This window comes from Drosophila albomicans, chromosome 3, assembly GCF_009650485.2.
Source record: "Drosophila albomicans strain 15112-1751.03 chromosome 3, ASM965048v2, whole genome shotgun sequence".
NCBI lineage: Eukaryota > Metazoa > Arthropoda > Insecta > Diptera > Drosophilidae > Drosophila > Drosophila albomicans.
This window is the reverse complement of record NC_047629.2, coordinates 4141346-4158451: the sequence shown is the minus strand read 5'-3', so window position 1 is coordinate 4158451 and position 17106 is coordinate 4141346. Positions and strand designations below refer to the sequence as shown.

Below are 17106 nucleotides of genomic sequence, written 5' to 3'. Positions count from 1 at the left end.
TCATTCTGCTTCGTCGCCACACTAATCGCTTACTTAAAAAATACGAAAGTACATATGTGTGTGTGTGTACATTCAAAAGCGAGCAGCAAGACCGAGACGAAAAGATAAAGAAGAAGAACAAGCAGACATTTACAAGTGTAAGCGTAAATAAATAAACAAACGCTTGTCATACGAATGTGCCACAAACCCTGTCTACTTGGGGTACTTACATAGTTGCCGCAAAAGAAGAGCTATCGTTCAGACTACTTTACATTAATTGATTACTTAATTTTATTTATTTACATTATTATGTTTTATAAAATATACAAACATAATATTAGTTAACGAGCTCTAACTTAAGACTTCGGCTCCATAATTTATTTTCTTTATTAGACGATAGACTCGGATGATTTAATGTATTTATTTTTGTTTTATTAATGTAAGAGATTTATTGAAATGTTTTCAAAATAATTCTTATTTATCTACTATTTTAATAAATTTAATAAGCTACTAAATTCAATTTCAAGAAAGAAAAAAAAAAATCTTTTTGTATAAAGATTATTGTTTACTTCTAAGACCATTTCAATCAAAAATTAAATTCTATGTATCAATTTAATTTTAAAACTTCTTTGAATGCGGTATATTATTGAAAGTATCACGATGAAAGAGTTATTAAACTCATTCATGTTAAACCCAATAGAAATTTGTTCAACAATGTTCTTTCCCAATTTCTTATAAACATGTCTAAATCAATTATTTGCAACCCAATTCGTAAGCTTCTTTTATGACGGAAAACATGCAAATTAGTTAAGAAGAAAATTTATAACTCTTCATTGTTAATACACCATGTTATATAATTTATTGGCAGCTTAGACAGCTTTAGAGACGTTGGGAAAACCTTTTTGGAGTAGAAGCACTTCAGGGTGATTTGAAGATTCATCTAGGCATTGATTTACGTCTCTATTTGGAATGTAGTACAATCGATTTAGTTTCAATTTTATTTGAGCAAAACGGCCATAAGAAAACAAAAGCAGAGGGCGCTATAAACCAATCGATAGAAAACTTTATATACGAGTCTTTGGTTTTTCGTTGTTTTCCTCTTGCAGCCAAGTAACATAAACAATCTAAAATGGCATCGCAATCGGTTCATTTGCTTCTTCAACGCGCGTTTAATGCCGTTGTTAATTGTTCGACGGTTCGAGGCAGCCATCGAGGCTTGTAATTAGTTGTGAATTGGATTTGGATCACATAAAAGTGTTGATTACACACACTGATGATGTCGATGCCGATGTCGATGTCGATGAAGATGGCGATGGCGATGGTATTAGGCCGTCCATTGATGGACAGACTGGGTGCGAAGTGTTTTTATTTCTGAGTATTAAGGTTAGTTCCCCTATTCACTATTCGTTGTTGTTTGTAGTGAAAGTCTTGCTTATGCCAGGTGGCAGGTGTCACAACATGGTCAACAGTGAAGAGAGGTGCCAATGGTTAATGCAAAAACGAAGGCGAGGAAAAAGTTCTTATCGACTTAATGCTCAGTGTTTTGTATTTTACTATACTTATTAAACAGACAATCGCCTAAGAAAGAAAGATACCTAATATAATATTCATATACATAGGCACTAAAATAAATAAAAATGAATAGCTTACCAAATTTGTAATAATAATATGATACATGATGTACATCCTCTTCAATAAAACTATTTTCTAAAAATATACCGAATTAATACACATACCATAAAAATACTCAAATGTACTAATAACTATATTTGGTATATCGATACAGTGCTACATTCAAAATATACTATAGAGTACAAAATATACTAGATTGGCAGATATAACTTAAAGTGTCGTAAACTAAAGTTTAATATGATATAAATTATTCACGTCTTTAATTCTTGTTTATGTAATTTCTTATTTCCCAATTTTCAAAAACTGTTGCCAAATTGTTGCCTAATGAACTATTGAAAAACATCGATAATTCAAGCAAAACAACTGTAAAACCAGTTGATTAAAGAAAAACCTGAATTTGAACCAAAAATTGAGTGTGTAAGAAACACGATTGTATTGAAAGATATCTTGAACTTCTTGAATTGACATGATGCAAATCTTAAACGGGCTGAAGCCGAATTGTCATATGATAAGTATGAAGAATCCTTAAATGGAATGACTTTGATTATTTGTGAAGAGCGAGCAAAAAGTGCGTCATCGTCAAAGTATTTTACCTGGTCTTGTGGATCTTTTTTTTTTTTGGCCCAGAACTTTGTGGCAGAAGACAAAACTCAATTCTGCGAGCGGGACAATTATATAGTTATCTAAGATTCAATCGTTTTCGTGTCGTTTCACTCTGTTTACCTTTCGCCAAAGTCGCGTCGAGCAGTTTGTCAATTACAAATTGCTGAATTTTGTTTTGTAAAGTTAAAGTTGAGTTAAGTTAACGTTGCTTTTGCAAGTCATGAAGTGGCTGTGAAGAGGGATGGTCTTCTCTCTTCCTCTATAGGGTAATACGCGATTCCCATTTCCCAGTCAGCTAGTGCAGCAGCTAAACATCAAAGTCATTTCATGTCTTCATAAATTGTTGCGCTACAGCGACAGATACAGAGACAGAGACTGGGGCATGCCTCTTGGCTGCAGCCACGTACACAGAGCAAAACACTGGCCTTTCTTTCTGGCCTGGCCCTCACTTTTGACTAAGTGAAATGACCTGCCATTTTGTAGGAAGAAAATGCCAAAACGAAACGAAACGAAGCAACCAACAAACCAGGCACAAACACGGCCAACAACGAGATTGAGCTTGAGCCGAGGGGAAGGTTAATGTCTTATCGACATGCCGCAATCTATGTATTTAATTGACTCAACTGCAATTATAGTGTACACTCTACACTACAATACATATATAAATATATATATATATACATATGTATTTGCTGGCTGTATAGTGTCTTCTTCCTGTAGATAAAAGTCGCGTCGTAAATACTAAAAACTCACCTATAATGATTTCGCATAAATCGTGACTACTCGCCAAAATGAAAGGCGAGAATTTATACCAACATCGTACCAAGTCAGACTGCTCTTGGTCTTGGTGTCGGTGTCGCTGTTGTTGTTGTTGTTGCTGTTACAACAAGTTACATTGTTGTTGTTGCGCTTCATTCGCATCGTCGTCGTCGGGGTGTCGGTGTCAGAGGCTAGTCTCGACTCCCGTCGAATCCATCGCTTTGGTCAGTCGCAGCACCAGCCACAGCAACAGCAACAGCTAAAGCCAAATCCACAAAAAAAGAAAAAAATACTAAGCGAAGCGAAGCAAAGAGCGAAATATCAAGAAAACCTGTAGCCACAATTCGCAATTGCCAGCTGGAGATGGTCACGTGACAGGCTAATCCTTCTTCACTCCCGCGGGCAACAACTGGACCTAGCGAACCGAAAAAAAATCTTGTTTACAATAATTGTTATTTATGATAACATATGTTAGGTTATTTCTACTGTGTGTGGTTTAACTGAATTGTTATTTATAATGCATAGTTTCGCACATAAATAATCGTAGATTACATTTATTGCAATTTATAGGTGCCTGTGAATTCTTGACGTTATTAAATTAGGATCGTCAGGAATGAATAATAAATAAAGTATTAACTATTAATATTGGAAAAGAAAACGAATTCTTGACATTACTAAATTAGGATTCTAAGGAATGAATATTAAATAAAATGTTAAATATTAAATTAAGAAAAAAAAAACAAGTTCTAATGAGGTTTAAATTAGATTTGTAAAGAATATATTAAAATATTATATTACACAAAATAATGGAACTCATTTTCACTTATTTCTTCTGCGATTTTATCTATCTGTATTTAGCTAAATTAGTTTTCTGAGGTTTCGATAGGAAACTATACTTAGATCTCAGCCCAAAGGACTCAGATGCTCTGTAAAATTAATTCTAAGTTAAAATTAAAAATAAATAAATAAATAATATTTATATCTATATGTATTCTAGTAATATTTCCTCTTCAATTCCCTCTCTCACCATCCTTTAATGTGGTTTATTATTTCACTTTAGTCTCCTCTCTAATGTTTGTCACTCACGCTTTGCATCGCGATCACGACGATCGCTCATCTCTAGTTTCTGCAACTAAGGCAACACTGTCTCGCTGCCTCGTTGCTTTGTTGCTAGGGACTTTTTAGCTTTTTAGTTGCGTTTTTTCAACTTTTTTTTCGCGCGACAGACATCTTTGTGTCCATTGCTAAATCGTTAGCACTTGGCACGGCCATAGACTCGAGACATGGTCGCCTCATTCTTATCATCATTATTATCATCGTCACCGTCACCGACATCGTCATCGTCATCGTCATCATCATTATCATTGCCTGTTGAAAATCTCTTAACAATGGATGGAGTAAAGCTCTCGTCTCCCACGTCTCGAGCCGCTCTGACTGAAGTGTGTAATGAAATAAAAATATGTATTTAAACTTTATTTGATTGTCGTTGATTTGCTGGACTTGAAGTCGACGGCTTCACGCTCTTCCGCATCCGCTGCGCTTCTCTTCTGATCCAGCTCGAGGTTCGTTTTCTCATGCTTTGCTCGGTCTGCCTAATGAAAAAATGTAATAAACCAATTTACTTTATTTCTTATTGTTTGTTGTTGTCGTTCTTCTTCTTCTTCTTGTTGTTGTCTTCCATTTGCATTCTTTCGTTGTTCCCCCCACAACAAAACTACTCTATAAATTTGGTAGCTAACCAAGCATTGAGACCCATTGAGGCGCTGCCCATCATTAGGCTGACAAAAGTTCCTCAACTCATTTGTACGTTCAAAATCTTCCCATAATTAACGTCGACGTTCAGTTGGACGAATGCTGCGACTGAATGGTGGATGGATGGATAGTTGTTAACTGAATGGGAGCGGGGTACGTAAATTTCTATGCCTCGCTGCACAATAATGACAGATACTCAGAGAGACGGACGGAGAAAGAGAAAGAGAGACGCTGTCCAGACTACAAAGTGTCCAGCAGATTGCAATTGCCTAAGGAAAGTAAGGGGAAGGAAAGGAAAGGGAGAGGTGCAGAGAGGGAACTAAAGCCAAAGCCAGCGCTATTGTTATTGTTGTCATTTGTTGTGTGTAGGTGACTGTTGCTGTCCGCTTCTCTGCGCTGGGCATTGGCGGAATTATTAAAAGTAAGACAGACGCCCTGACAGACGACAGATCCAACCCAATTCCCCATACCTATGTTGTTGCATGTTGTTCTATATAGCTCCAATTCCAATTCCAATTCCAGACACCGACTTCGACTCAGCCTCTTAGTTGATATATTGCAGGCATCCGGTAGACGTGATGCTGCAATAAAACGCCTGACTATTTTCTCAGCTTATTGTTGTTGTAGATGTTGTCGTTGCCGTTGCCATTGTCATTGTTGTTGTTGTCGCATTGTCGCTCTCTGTTCTCCTGTTGTTGTCCCCAGTTGCTACATCAGTTGGTGTCTACATAAAAACTCTAATAAGAATGAAAGCAGTCAAGAAAATGTAGAATTTCAAATACTCTAACTCGATGTAGAACAATCTAAAATATATTTCAAATAGTCTTATTCGTAACTTAATATCGTCTGAATAAATGAAGTGAATTTGAATTTGTTAAATAGGAAATTAAATAATCTTTATAGCTATATTTAAAATACAAATTTAGAAATTTAAATACTGTTACTAGATTTGGAAGAATCTAAATTTTATTCTAAATAGTCTGAGAAAATAATATGAATTTTAAGTATAGACACTATAGAAAAAAAGAAGTTAAAAGCACTTATGCAATAGTTAACAATACAAAATATAAAAATTTTAGAAATTCAAATACTAGATTTGGAAGAATCTAAAATGTGTTCTCAATTTGAAGTATTAACAACTATCTATTGAAAAAAAAGGAAATGAAATACACTTTATAATTATATGCAATAGTTAACAATAAAAAATATGAAAAATTCGAAATTCAAATACTCTACTTAATTTGGAAGAATCTAAAATTTATTCTAAATTTAAAGTATTGACAACTATCTATATTTACAAATATATGCTACACTTAACAATCAAAAATATGTTGTACAACAATTTAATTTAAATGAATTGAAGGCAACATTGATGTTTGATATTTGTGTCAACTGTGCTGGGAAATAATCTAATATTTTCAAATATTTGTTTCGACAAATCGAATGTATCTCATTTGGTAGAGTGTGTGAGGAAGGGGCGCAGTCAGTTGTATTTGTTGAGATGGAGAGACCAAATATTTTGGCTGTAAGCAGTTAGCTACAAAGAAAAAACCACAACAACGGCAATGACAAGAAAAATCAACAGCCCACGGTCGCAGTCTGAGTGTCTCGACTCTGTGAAAGCGTGGAAAGTCCGGCGGGGTCCAAGCCAACGACAACAACAACAACAACGACAACATTGAGAACTTGCGCCTCATTTTCAAATATGTCGCATCGTTTTAATTAAATATTTTCAATTTTACGGGCTTGTTTGATTTGCATTTTAATTCGTTGGCCCACAAATGTTTCTATTTATTTGTTGATTTTTGATGGTGTTCGGAAGACATCACGGCCAAAGACGTGGAGGTGGAGGTGGCGACGGCGGAGAAAATGTTGTGGAGTTGCTAAAGCTGTAGCTGAAGCTGAAGCTCTAGTCGAGGTTGAGGTTGAGGTTTAGGTTTAGGCTATGGTTGTGGTGGAGAAGGAATTGTGAACCGTGAGATATCGACACCTGGTGGTCTCTCTGGCTTTGGAGCTGCTTTGCATTTTCATTTTCTTTGGTGCTTTGAATGAATATTTCTTTCATTTTGTATGGCAAAGATTTTGTATTTTGTGTCGGTTCATTAGTTAGGATTACAGCACAATTATGTCGCATTTCGGTGCCGCTAATAGTTGTTTATTTATACAATTCGAAATTGAAAGCTCACATAAATTGTGCGTCCAAATGGAATCCCAAATCCCACATTCAATGAAAAGAGAAGCCTTCAGTGAAAGTTCTTTAGATGCAACTTTAATCTGCTTAAAGAGTCGAAAGATGTTAGAACTTTATGAATGCAATAACTTAATGAGCTTTAAGCTGATGTAAGAATTGCATCTAAATAGTATTTAATGTCTAGATTCGTGTCACTCAAATGTCGTAAATAAAAATTGGAAATTTATTTTATTCACGGTATTTTAATACCCTAATTTTATAGTATTTTATTGCAAAGGTTTTTATAATTCAGCTTAATCTTGATTGAACACTCACTTAAATGGTTATATTCACATAAATAATTATCAAAGTGTTGTGTGTTTAAATTATTATTTATATGCGGTAGCACACAGTTCTCAACAATTAAGAATTATTTGGTATAATATAATCTGGTATATTTTATATCTATTGTATATCGTTGTGTCAAATTTAGGTTTGGTATGTTTTTGTGCTTATGGTATTTCTAAACATTTGTGAGACACTCAATATATCTTTTTGCTATCCAGGATCTCAGAGATTAATAAATTTCATTTTTGCATTTATATTTCAATTATTCATATAGCAAAGATATATAAGTTTTATGCCTATAACTGTTTTTACATTTTCGAGCTATCCATGGCCACATGATTTTTATTAGTCTCAGCCAACTATTTGCAGAATAGTAAGCACATAATGTTTATGTATTTTTGATGTGAAGTTACACTTGGCATTAATCCAAGTGTATCGTGTGGATAACTGAACTGTTTGCCTTGCTCTACCCTTTGGAGCTATAAATACACAATTATATTTACTTGATGGGCATGTCTAATCATAGCTGCAAGCTTATCACGTCAACTTTTCCCAGGCAATTGTCGATCGAACTTTTATATAAATGCTCCTCCCTCGTCCCCCGTCCTCCTGCTGTTGCTCCCCTCCAACAAATCAACAAATCATAAAAAAAGCAAACACCGGAAACGTGGGCAATAGTTCTTTAGGGTCTCATTTCAATGCACTTTATCGAAACCCCCCAATGAAATCAATAATAATAATTTATGTGCATACATGTGTGTGTGTGTGAGTGTGACAGAGATAGAAAGAGAGAGAAAGATATAGAGAGTGTAAGTAGAGCAAACAACGAAAGCTTACAGCTAGCTTATCTCTGACACGGTCTTTAAAGGTCTTTCTATCTCTCTTTCTCCGATAAGGCCGTAAAACAAAAAGAAAGAAGCAAAAAAAACTATCAACTTGGACAAATCGACCTTATAACAATTTCGGAGGAGCAGCGACAACAAAAATAGTTAAACGCTAAGCAGCCAAAGCTAAAGCTAAAGGGCGCAATGCCCTCAACACCAAAACACCGCATCTCTCAGGTTCAGTCTCAGTCATAGTCACAGTCACACGGTGGTTGTTTATTTATTTTTGGGCCTACGTTCCATTCTACGTTCCATTCGATTGCCCCGGTTGTCCCTTGCTGGCCAGCGCCCCGTTCGCATTCCCCGTTCCCGTTCCCGGTGCAATAAAAGCCAAAGGCAAATAGGTCGAGCCGAGTCTAGTCGAGGTACATTCTACTCAGATATTTATATATACGAGGTATACGAGGTTGCCCCTGCTGCTTGTTGGTGTATTGTGAATGGAATGACCCTGCCTGATATTTCCGGTTCACTTTGCAATAGTTATTAAAAACGTCGGATGCGCTTCGCCAAACTGAAAGTCTCCGCAAATGCATCGTTAAATGTGTCTCATTAGTTCCTCGGCAGGGCAATTGTCACTCAATCAGTTGAGGAAGCAGCAGGGGGAGGAGGAGGTTGTATTCGGTAGTCGGGTAGGGGCGTGCCATAATGCAGGGTTGCTGCGAGCGTTTCGGTTTTTGAGTTCTTAACTCGAAATTGCAAGTGAAGTGTCGTTTAAATTAAATTACAGCCGCTTCGCTACGCCCTAACGAAATTCAGCACAATTATTGCGGCCGCACGCACTGCATCCAGTCTCGTTCTGGTCTGAGTCGCAGTTCCAATCCCAGCCACCACCATCGCCATTGCCACCATCATCGTCAGGCGTAACATATATGTGTGATGATCAGATGCAACAACCCCAACTGATTCACAGGGCAAACACAATCTGTTTGCTGCCTGTCAGAAGACAAATATTGCCACAGGAAAGGGACAAGGAATTCACGGCGGAGTAGTGATAAAGGTGGCCAACGCTGAGGGGTGGAGAGCTGAGGAAACTCATAAAAGTCCACAACGATTTGTTGTTGTTGTTGTTGTGTTGTTGTTGTTGCTGCTGCGTTGCGGCGTTGCGGGAGAAAACCGTTATGTGGCTCGATAACTGGGATAGTCTTTTGGTTTTCATTCATACCCTGCGTTTGAGCTGAGGGAAAAGGGTAAATCGTTCTATGAGTTCTCTTAAAGAGAATGGGCGATAGGGTATAGTTCTGATCGAATAACATATTTTCTTGATGTATATAGAAAAATTTGTTTAATTTCCCAATCTCCTAGATTTTAGTTACTTAATTTATTAAAGTGTTTAATGTTGAAGGTTAAGCAAAAAGGGTAAGTGCTATGAGTGCTTCCAAAGAGAATGAGCAATCCGGTTCCAAAAAGTACAAAATTTGTTTAATCTTATAAAGAAAATCTGTATAGAGTGTTAACAATATAATTAAATTTTTTTAATGATATCTGAAATAAATAAACTTTAAGCATATATTTATTTCTATTTTCTAAAACTCACTTGTTTCGTAAAAAAGACGAATGAATTTGGTTACATTTTCTATATTGGGGTATATCAAAGTTCTGATAAAAAGATCTCATCGATCGGTATCTTATAGTTAATCAACTTTGCAGATTTGTTCTTATTGTTTTGCCTTTTTTGGGCCAAGCTATTGCATCGGCAACACCTCGGTCTCAGCTTCAGCTTCAGCTCCACCTCCAACTCGCGTCTACATCGCCCCACCTTCAATGTCATCCCCTGCTCCAGCTATAAGCAATCAAACTTCCCGCTCCCCGCTTCCCGCAGCACCCCGCTTAGTCGAAACAGTCTTTTACCTTTTGTGCCTTGGGCATTTTTAATGCTTTTAATTTTTGCTGCGCCGTCGAACATAGACTGAGATACCAAGGAGGGGGTTGAGCGAAGATGCCCACGTTAGGGGTTGAAAAGTGACGTGTGTATATTCCTATATATATACGTTTGTATGTGTGTTTGTGCGTGTGTGTGACTCTGCTTCCAATTGCGAGGGTGTGCATTGAGCCTTTGAATACATCAAGGAGAACCAAAAATGTGCAAAAAATGGGCGTTGTTCGACGCGATATATCTAATGGCATTGTTTCCGAGTTTGAGTTGCTGCTGTTTAATGCATGTTGGCAAATGTCGAAATGATGTACATGAGTTGTAGACACCCCCTCTCCCTTTTCTCTCTCTCCCCCCTCGCTGTGTTGTGGCATATGTCAGCCCAGACGAAATATGCAGCTGTTAATGGCTCAAAATTAAAACATTAAGGATGACGCGACAGTCCCCATAAACAAGCACGAGTACAAGCACAAGCACTGAGGCACTGTGATTGGGAATCTCCTGCACCACACTCTCTCTTTCTCTCTCCCTCATTCGGCACTTGGCGGAAAAGCGCTGAGTAATATGAAAAGTGCTTGGGCCACATTACACCTTGCACTTAGCTGAAAATGTTGCGTGAAAATGTTTCAGCCGTTTCAGAATGCATATTCGTAATTACACGGGTTCAAAACTTCGCTCCCTTTCTCCCTCTCTCTTTGAAGTGAGTCCCCAAGTTCAGCAGCAATTATAGTTATGAATAGTCGAGGTCATTAGCTTATTGGTGAAAGTTTTAGTTAGCTGGCCGATCAGATAAAATGCACGAAAACAACTGACAATTATCAGAGTGCTAGACCACTTCAAATTACCTTTTGATTGATGTATTGAGATTAAATCCAAAATGTATTTAACCCTTTTTTGTCTGCTCCTCTTTTGTGAACTCATTTCCCTATCCGAAAGGGAACTAACGATAAAATGGTCTGCAGGATACTTTAAACAGGTTGCTCCTTTAATGTTTCGCAACCCTCGTAGAATTTTCTATTTGTCTAGCCCGGCACTGAATTTCATAATTCTTTTCTTCTTTACAATTCCCTTGACTAACATTTTCCAAGAAGCAGCAAAAACTTCCTCCCAACGCACACCGCACACCTTCCACCGCACAACACACACTTCTGTGCAATTACCCCGGTGGACACAATAACAACATTAACATTAACAGCAACAGCAACATCAACAACAAAGGCATGCTACTTACAAGCCGCATGCCACCGCAGATTGGAGACACCCGAAAGCAGAGAGAATGCCGCTGACAACATGATGTGCCTGATGGGGCAGCGCCCTTGTGCCACACATCTTATCTTATCGCGCAGGTGCATGCAGCACGCCTCGACGATGAAGAAAAAAACAAAAAAAAAAAAAACAGAAACAGAAACAAAAATAAAGTCGACAGTTGACAGTTGAGCAGAGTTAAATAAAGCCGCCTCACAAATACAGAATACAGTCTGCGACTGCGCGACATGGTTGGCAAGTTGATTGTGAGCCACGTTAAGAATTTATGACAACGAGGCCAGCAGCTGGGCAACGTGGCCATAACTCGGACTCGCTCTGACGCTGCCTCTGACTCTGTCTGTGTCTGTGTGCTCACAACAAGTTGCTTTCGGGGCGGCATAGGTGAAGCAGGCGGTATGCAAATCACTTTTGAATTGAAAATGAAAATGAAAATGAAATGAACGTTCGCTCGCATTTCTAATTTCCATCGAGGGTCCCACAAAAACAACAACAACTCGAAACATCAAAGCGCGCCCTGTCTAATGAGCAAAATGCATTTTGACCCCTGGTCGCTTTTAAATTAGTTCAACATATGTTAGAGTCCAGAGCAGAAAGCAAATCCGAACCCGACCCCGACCCCAGTGGGAAATGGCTTTCAGCAACTTGAAAATAAGTCTACTCTATATATCAGCATACCATATTTCAACATCAAGGCAGCTAATTAAATGGCTTATAATTTCATGATTTACACTTGCAAGCAGCATCATTTCTTCTTCTTCTCTTGGTTTTTGAAGACCCCTCATAAAAAATGCTAGACCCAAACAGATTGCGTATACAACGCGTGGGCCACGAGCAAGTGATGATTTTTGAAATATGCCTAACGATGGCAGCGTGATGCGATTGATGGACGCCGTTTACAAACTAAACAAATGCAGCGAAATAGCGTAAAAGAATATTTGTTGAGTATTAATTGCAACCTAGAATTGAACTATTTTGGTAAATTTTATGATGCAATTGAGGCCAATTTATGGCTCAGCTACTTTAATTACTTTATCTTATCTTTCACTCTAAAAACAAGCTTCAATTTACTTCATAGTCGAAAATCCATTGTGTAATTAAAAATTAAAGTACTGAAGTTTGCTTTTTATACCAGGCAGGAAATATATGTAACAGGAAGAGAGATAAAGGCAAGCGTAATTTAACTCAGGTCTTTAGATGTCTTATAAAAATTGGCTTAGATCAGATAAAAATCTCAAAATCTTGTTCAAGAAATTTTTTAATATGGTCTGACTTGGTTGACAATCTCATATAATTTGTATTCTATGGTATATTTTGAATTTAGTAGTATATCTATATATGAAGAGTAGGATTTGGTATATTTTAGAATATATTTATAAACCAATTTGGTATATTTTAATTAAGTAGTACATCTACATACTAAGTGTATCTTTTGGTATATTTTACTATATAATCTTATAAACTAATTTGGTATATTTTAATTAAGTTGTACATTTACATACCAAGTGTGTCTTTTGGTATATTTTACTATACAATCGTATAAACTAATTTGGTATATTTTAATTAAGTTGTACATTTACATACCAAGTGTGTCTTTTGGTATATTTTACTATATAATTGTATAATAACTCGGTATATTTTTATGATAATTACGTACTGTTTTGCTTGCAGTGAATATTGTTAGCGAGTATTTCTCAGTTGATCACACTACTCCATTGCTGCTTTCTTAATTGTTTTTGTTTTCGAGTTTGCTGGAATTCTTTCTGTCACTCGTGCTGCACAACTTTGCTGGCGTCATCTTCGTGATTAACGTGGCATGATTAATTTGTCACGTGCCCATCGCTGAACTATGAGCTTTTTGATTGTGCAAAGGCGGCAACAACCAGGATGGAGTCGACTGAGCGAGCAACAGCAGGAAAGGGTGGAGAGCACACATTTGATTTTTATGCTATCCGCTGCACAAAATATAATTCAATCAACGCCAAGTGCCACGCCCCCGCCTCCCTGCAACACCTAGAGAGTAGCGCAGGCGAAAAAAAGTTCCCTTAGTTTTTGTTTCTTATTGTTTTTGTTTTTAGTTATTTTTGACTTTGCATGCCGCACGTCAACGTTCAGCGCATCGTTGCTCAAGTGCGAGTTGTGAGTAGTATATATCGTATATATACATATATATATATATATATATGTATATATATGAGAAATATGGCATATGAGCTCTGCCTCGGCACTGGCACCCTGGCAGTCTGCCCTAGCCAGATGGATGTTCTTCTTATGGAGGCCCTAGGCCCTGGAACTCTGTTGCTGCTGCTTTGCTGCTTTGCTGGTTGCTTGCTGTCAGCTCACGGCGCGCGCAGCAGCATAAATCAACTTATTTCATTGGAATTTATGTTTTGTTGTGGCGTCGCCCTGCACTGACGCCACATCCACTATGCTGCTGCCCTGTCTCCTTCCCTCCTTCCTCATCAGTTAGTTCAGAGCGAAGAAGTAGTTTTTATTCTTCCTTCTTTTTTTTTTCTTACTTTTGCCGCGCATATTACTTCATTTTTATAGTTGTTGCTGTTGTTATTATCGTTGGTGCTGCTGCTGCCGCGCCTGGTTGCTGCGGTGCAATTGCTTCATTTGCGGCAATGTCTTGCAGCAGCAGCAACAGCAGAAGCAGCGAGTGACTGAGTGAGAGTTGAGTGCGAGGTGTGAGTCTGTGAGTCTTGTCATTGGCAGCCAGCCGCGTGTTAAAATGTACACTTTGCATTTAAATCATTCCGGGAAGTTGCTTCGTTCGTTGCTGCTTCGTTATATTTATCTGTGCTGCCATTTTTACCTGCAACACAGCGCGTTGCAGAAGCCATTTCAGCTTTTTGGCCAGAGCTGCGCCTCAATCAGTGGCGGGCGGATGTGCTAAGCAAATTGAAAACGCCAAGCACCTTGCTCATTTTTCCAGCTTTTCTTTTGCTGCGTGTAACCGAATGTTGAGATACTAAAACTGCCACATTATGTGGCACCAAACCTACCGCACTTGGACCTTATTTTGGTTTCAGTTCACTTCAGTTGAAGTAGTGAGGTTCCCTCTAAACTGACTGCGAATGTTTATGCAGCACTTGCCGATTTCAAGAATCCGATAGTTTGCTATGTTTGTCGTAAATGATCTCTAAAAAAATGTACTAAGCTCGACAATTGTGCAGAGAGAGAGAGCTGCGAATAATTGTTTAGGAAAGCACTTAAAACCAGAGGAAATCTATTTAGAAAGTGTTCGACGCATTAAGAAGGTTTTACAACTCTTCTGCAAGCACATAAAGTCAAGTCTATAAAGTCATTTCTCGCAATCAGATTGGAGCAGTACATACATATATCAGTATAGCACTAAATGTGACAAGTTTTCAGGTTTGTAAAATGAATTTAACATGTTTTTGCAAGAGCTTGAGAAAACTCATATCGAGCAGCAGTTTAGTTAATGATGCTGTTTGTTACATTATAATGAGTCACGCATTGTTGTGTAAATGTTGACTTCTTATGCAAACGCCCACAGGGTCTTCAGCAATGAGAACGTCGTCTACAGAGAGCAAAATTGCAAGTCAAATATACATAAAGGAAATTTACGAGTGTTGTACATAACATTTTAGACTTTGAGCAAATTGTACTTTAAAATATTATAAAATTCAAATTGTTTAGTCATTTCACTTTTAAAAGATAAGTTGCGTTGAAGCACATTGAATTACATTTTTATTCCTCTCAATTAAAATAGAGTGAAGAGTGTATATTCATTTAAATATCAGTTTTTTTGGACGCTTTGATGTCTCACTTTTAATTTTATTCTGCTTTCTTTTTCTAGTTGACACTTGTTGTCAATTAGAAGCCGTCAGTCAAGGTGATTACCCAAAGTCCTTAGAGCTAAGCTAGCGTTGCGAATTGCAGATGGATTTAGAGTCGATCGCGTGACACGATCGAAATTCTTTAGTTTTTTGTTAAATAGCTCAAACGAATTAGTTATTTTTATTACTTAGCGCTAAATTGAAAACGCACGTAAATCAAAATACGACACGTCATTAAAAAATGGAAATTTGACTTGGCAAAATTTATTTCGCTCTGATCCAAATATACGCTATAAAAATGCACTAAATAGAATTGTGAGAGCGTGTAATTGGTAATAAAACAATATTAACAGCAACGAGTGTGCCGTTAAAGCTATGTTTACAAGACAATTTCCAATTAGTGCATACATATATTAGACACATGGATTCATAAATATACATATATCTTTGAGATTATATTAGTAGAGTAAAACCAAACAATTTGGCAATGATTCACATTCATCATTAAAATCTGATTAAACTGAATATTTGACAACATTGTTGTAGCAAATTTACCAATTATTTTTGTATTTATCATCAAACTAAATGTTTAATACTAATGAACATTTTATGATTTTAATTACAGTTGTTTATAACCGACAGCAGGAACTTTGATTCAAGTTGGCCCAAAATATTCAGATTTTGGTTGGACTTATGTAAGTATTCAGAGAAATAAGTATCAAACTAATTTGTGTGAATGTATGATTATAACACATTAAATGGCGAGAGTTCTTTATTACTTTTTTAATATTAAAAAATTATTTGTAAGCTTTTGCGTGAGGCGTATCTTAGATAGCTTTGCTTAATCTCGAGAATTACAGTAAATAGCCAAAACTAATAGGAAAATAAATATCTATTGAAAATCTTACACGACTTGCAATTAGTCGCGGTATGCGGCCATAATGCGTGACACACAATCTTGTCACGCGCCCATCTCTGAGTGAGGCGAAGCACGCACACACACACGCGCACGCACGCACACACATAGTGAGACAGACATAGTATTTAGACATATAGCAGGCAGTCTCTGTCAGTCACTCAGTCAGTCAGAGACAGAGTTAAAGCAGAGACATGCGCTGGCAAACGAACGGTCAACAGCCGCAGCCGCAGTCGCAGCCTCAGTCGCAGTTGCAGTAGCTTCAGTTGCCTTTGCACTCTCTCTCTCTGTCTTTCTGTCTCCTTGACTCCCCTTCTTTCTGTTGCGGCTGGCGTCGCTGTCAGCGTCGTTATTTCGCAGTCGCGCCAATTAGCGCGGCGTTTGCTGAAGTCTGTTTATTTGCATGCAGCAACAATTGCAGCAGATTTTCCTTTGCTTTTTTACGCTTTTGGCACATGATGTGATATAAAGCAGAGATGGAACCGATTCGGTAAGCCAACAAAAATCATTTTCTCAACTCTTTAATTGCGTTTGGCCTGCGTCATCTTGTTGTTGTTCCATTTTATGATTGCTGTTGTTGTTGTTGTTGTTGACTGCTTGGCTTTTGCGTTTAATTACTTTGTTTATGGCCAGTAGCAGCAGCAACAATAAAACTTCAATTTATGTGCTGCATGCAGCGGGCACTGAATGCTGTTAAATTCCAATGCACAAATTGACAGGCCACCCACCCACGAGTGAAGACTCCCTCCCCCTCGCCATTCCCTCCCCATTGCCTCCCCTCACCCGCATCGACATTGCTCTGTAGCTGCTTTTGTTATGTAAACAACGCGAAAACTTTTTATTTTGTCGACGCTGCAACGCCTTCGTTGCCTCCTCCTCCTTCTTATGCTTCTTCTTCTTCTTCTTCGGATCCAAAATCTGTATGCCCAACTCTCAGAGGCTAGAAAACTTTTCCTTTTTTTGCTTTACCCCAACCTCCAACCACCCCCTCCTACCCATCCCTCTGCACGCATTCGTACAAATAACTCAACTCGCTGAATGCTTTGCAATTTCCGCTCTTCTAAATTTGTTGAAAATTTGCGAGGCAAACGCACAACAACAACAAAAAAAAAAGAGAAAGAACG

At 37.7% G+C, this 17106-nt stretch overlaps 1 protein-coding gene across 1 annotated transcript in view; it reads left to right on the top strand.

Moving 5' to 3' along the window:
- The window catches only part of LOC117566416 (protein slit), a 58784-nt gene that overhangs the window by 1720 nt on the left and 39958 nt on the right, over window positions 1-17106 (top strand). The window contains exon 2 of the mRNA XM_034245940.2: window positions 15692-15761. The gene's annotated coding sequence lies outside the window, so the exon portion shown is untranslated. The remainder of the gene's footprint in view (window positions 1-15691; window positions 15762-17106) is intronic.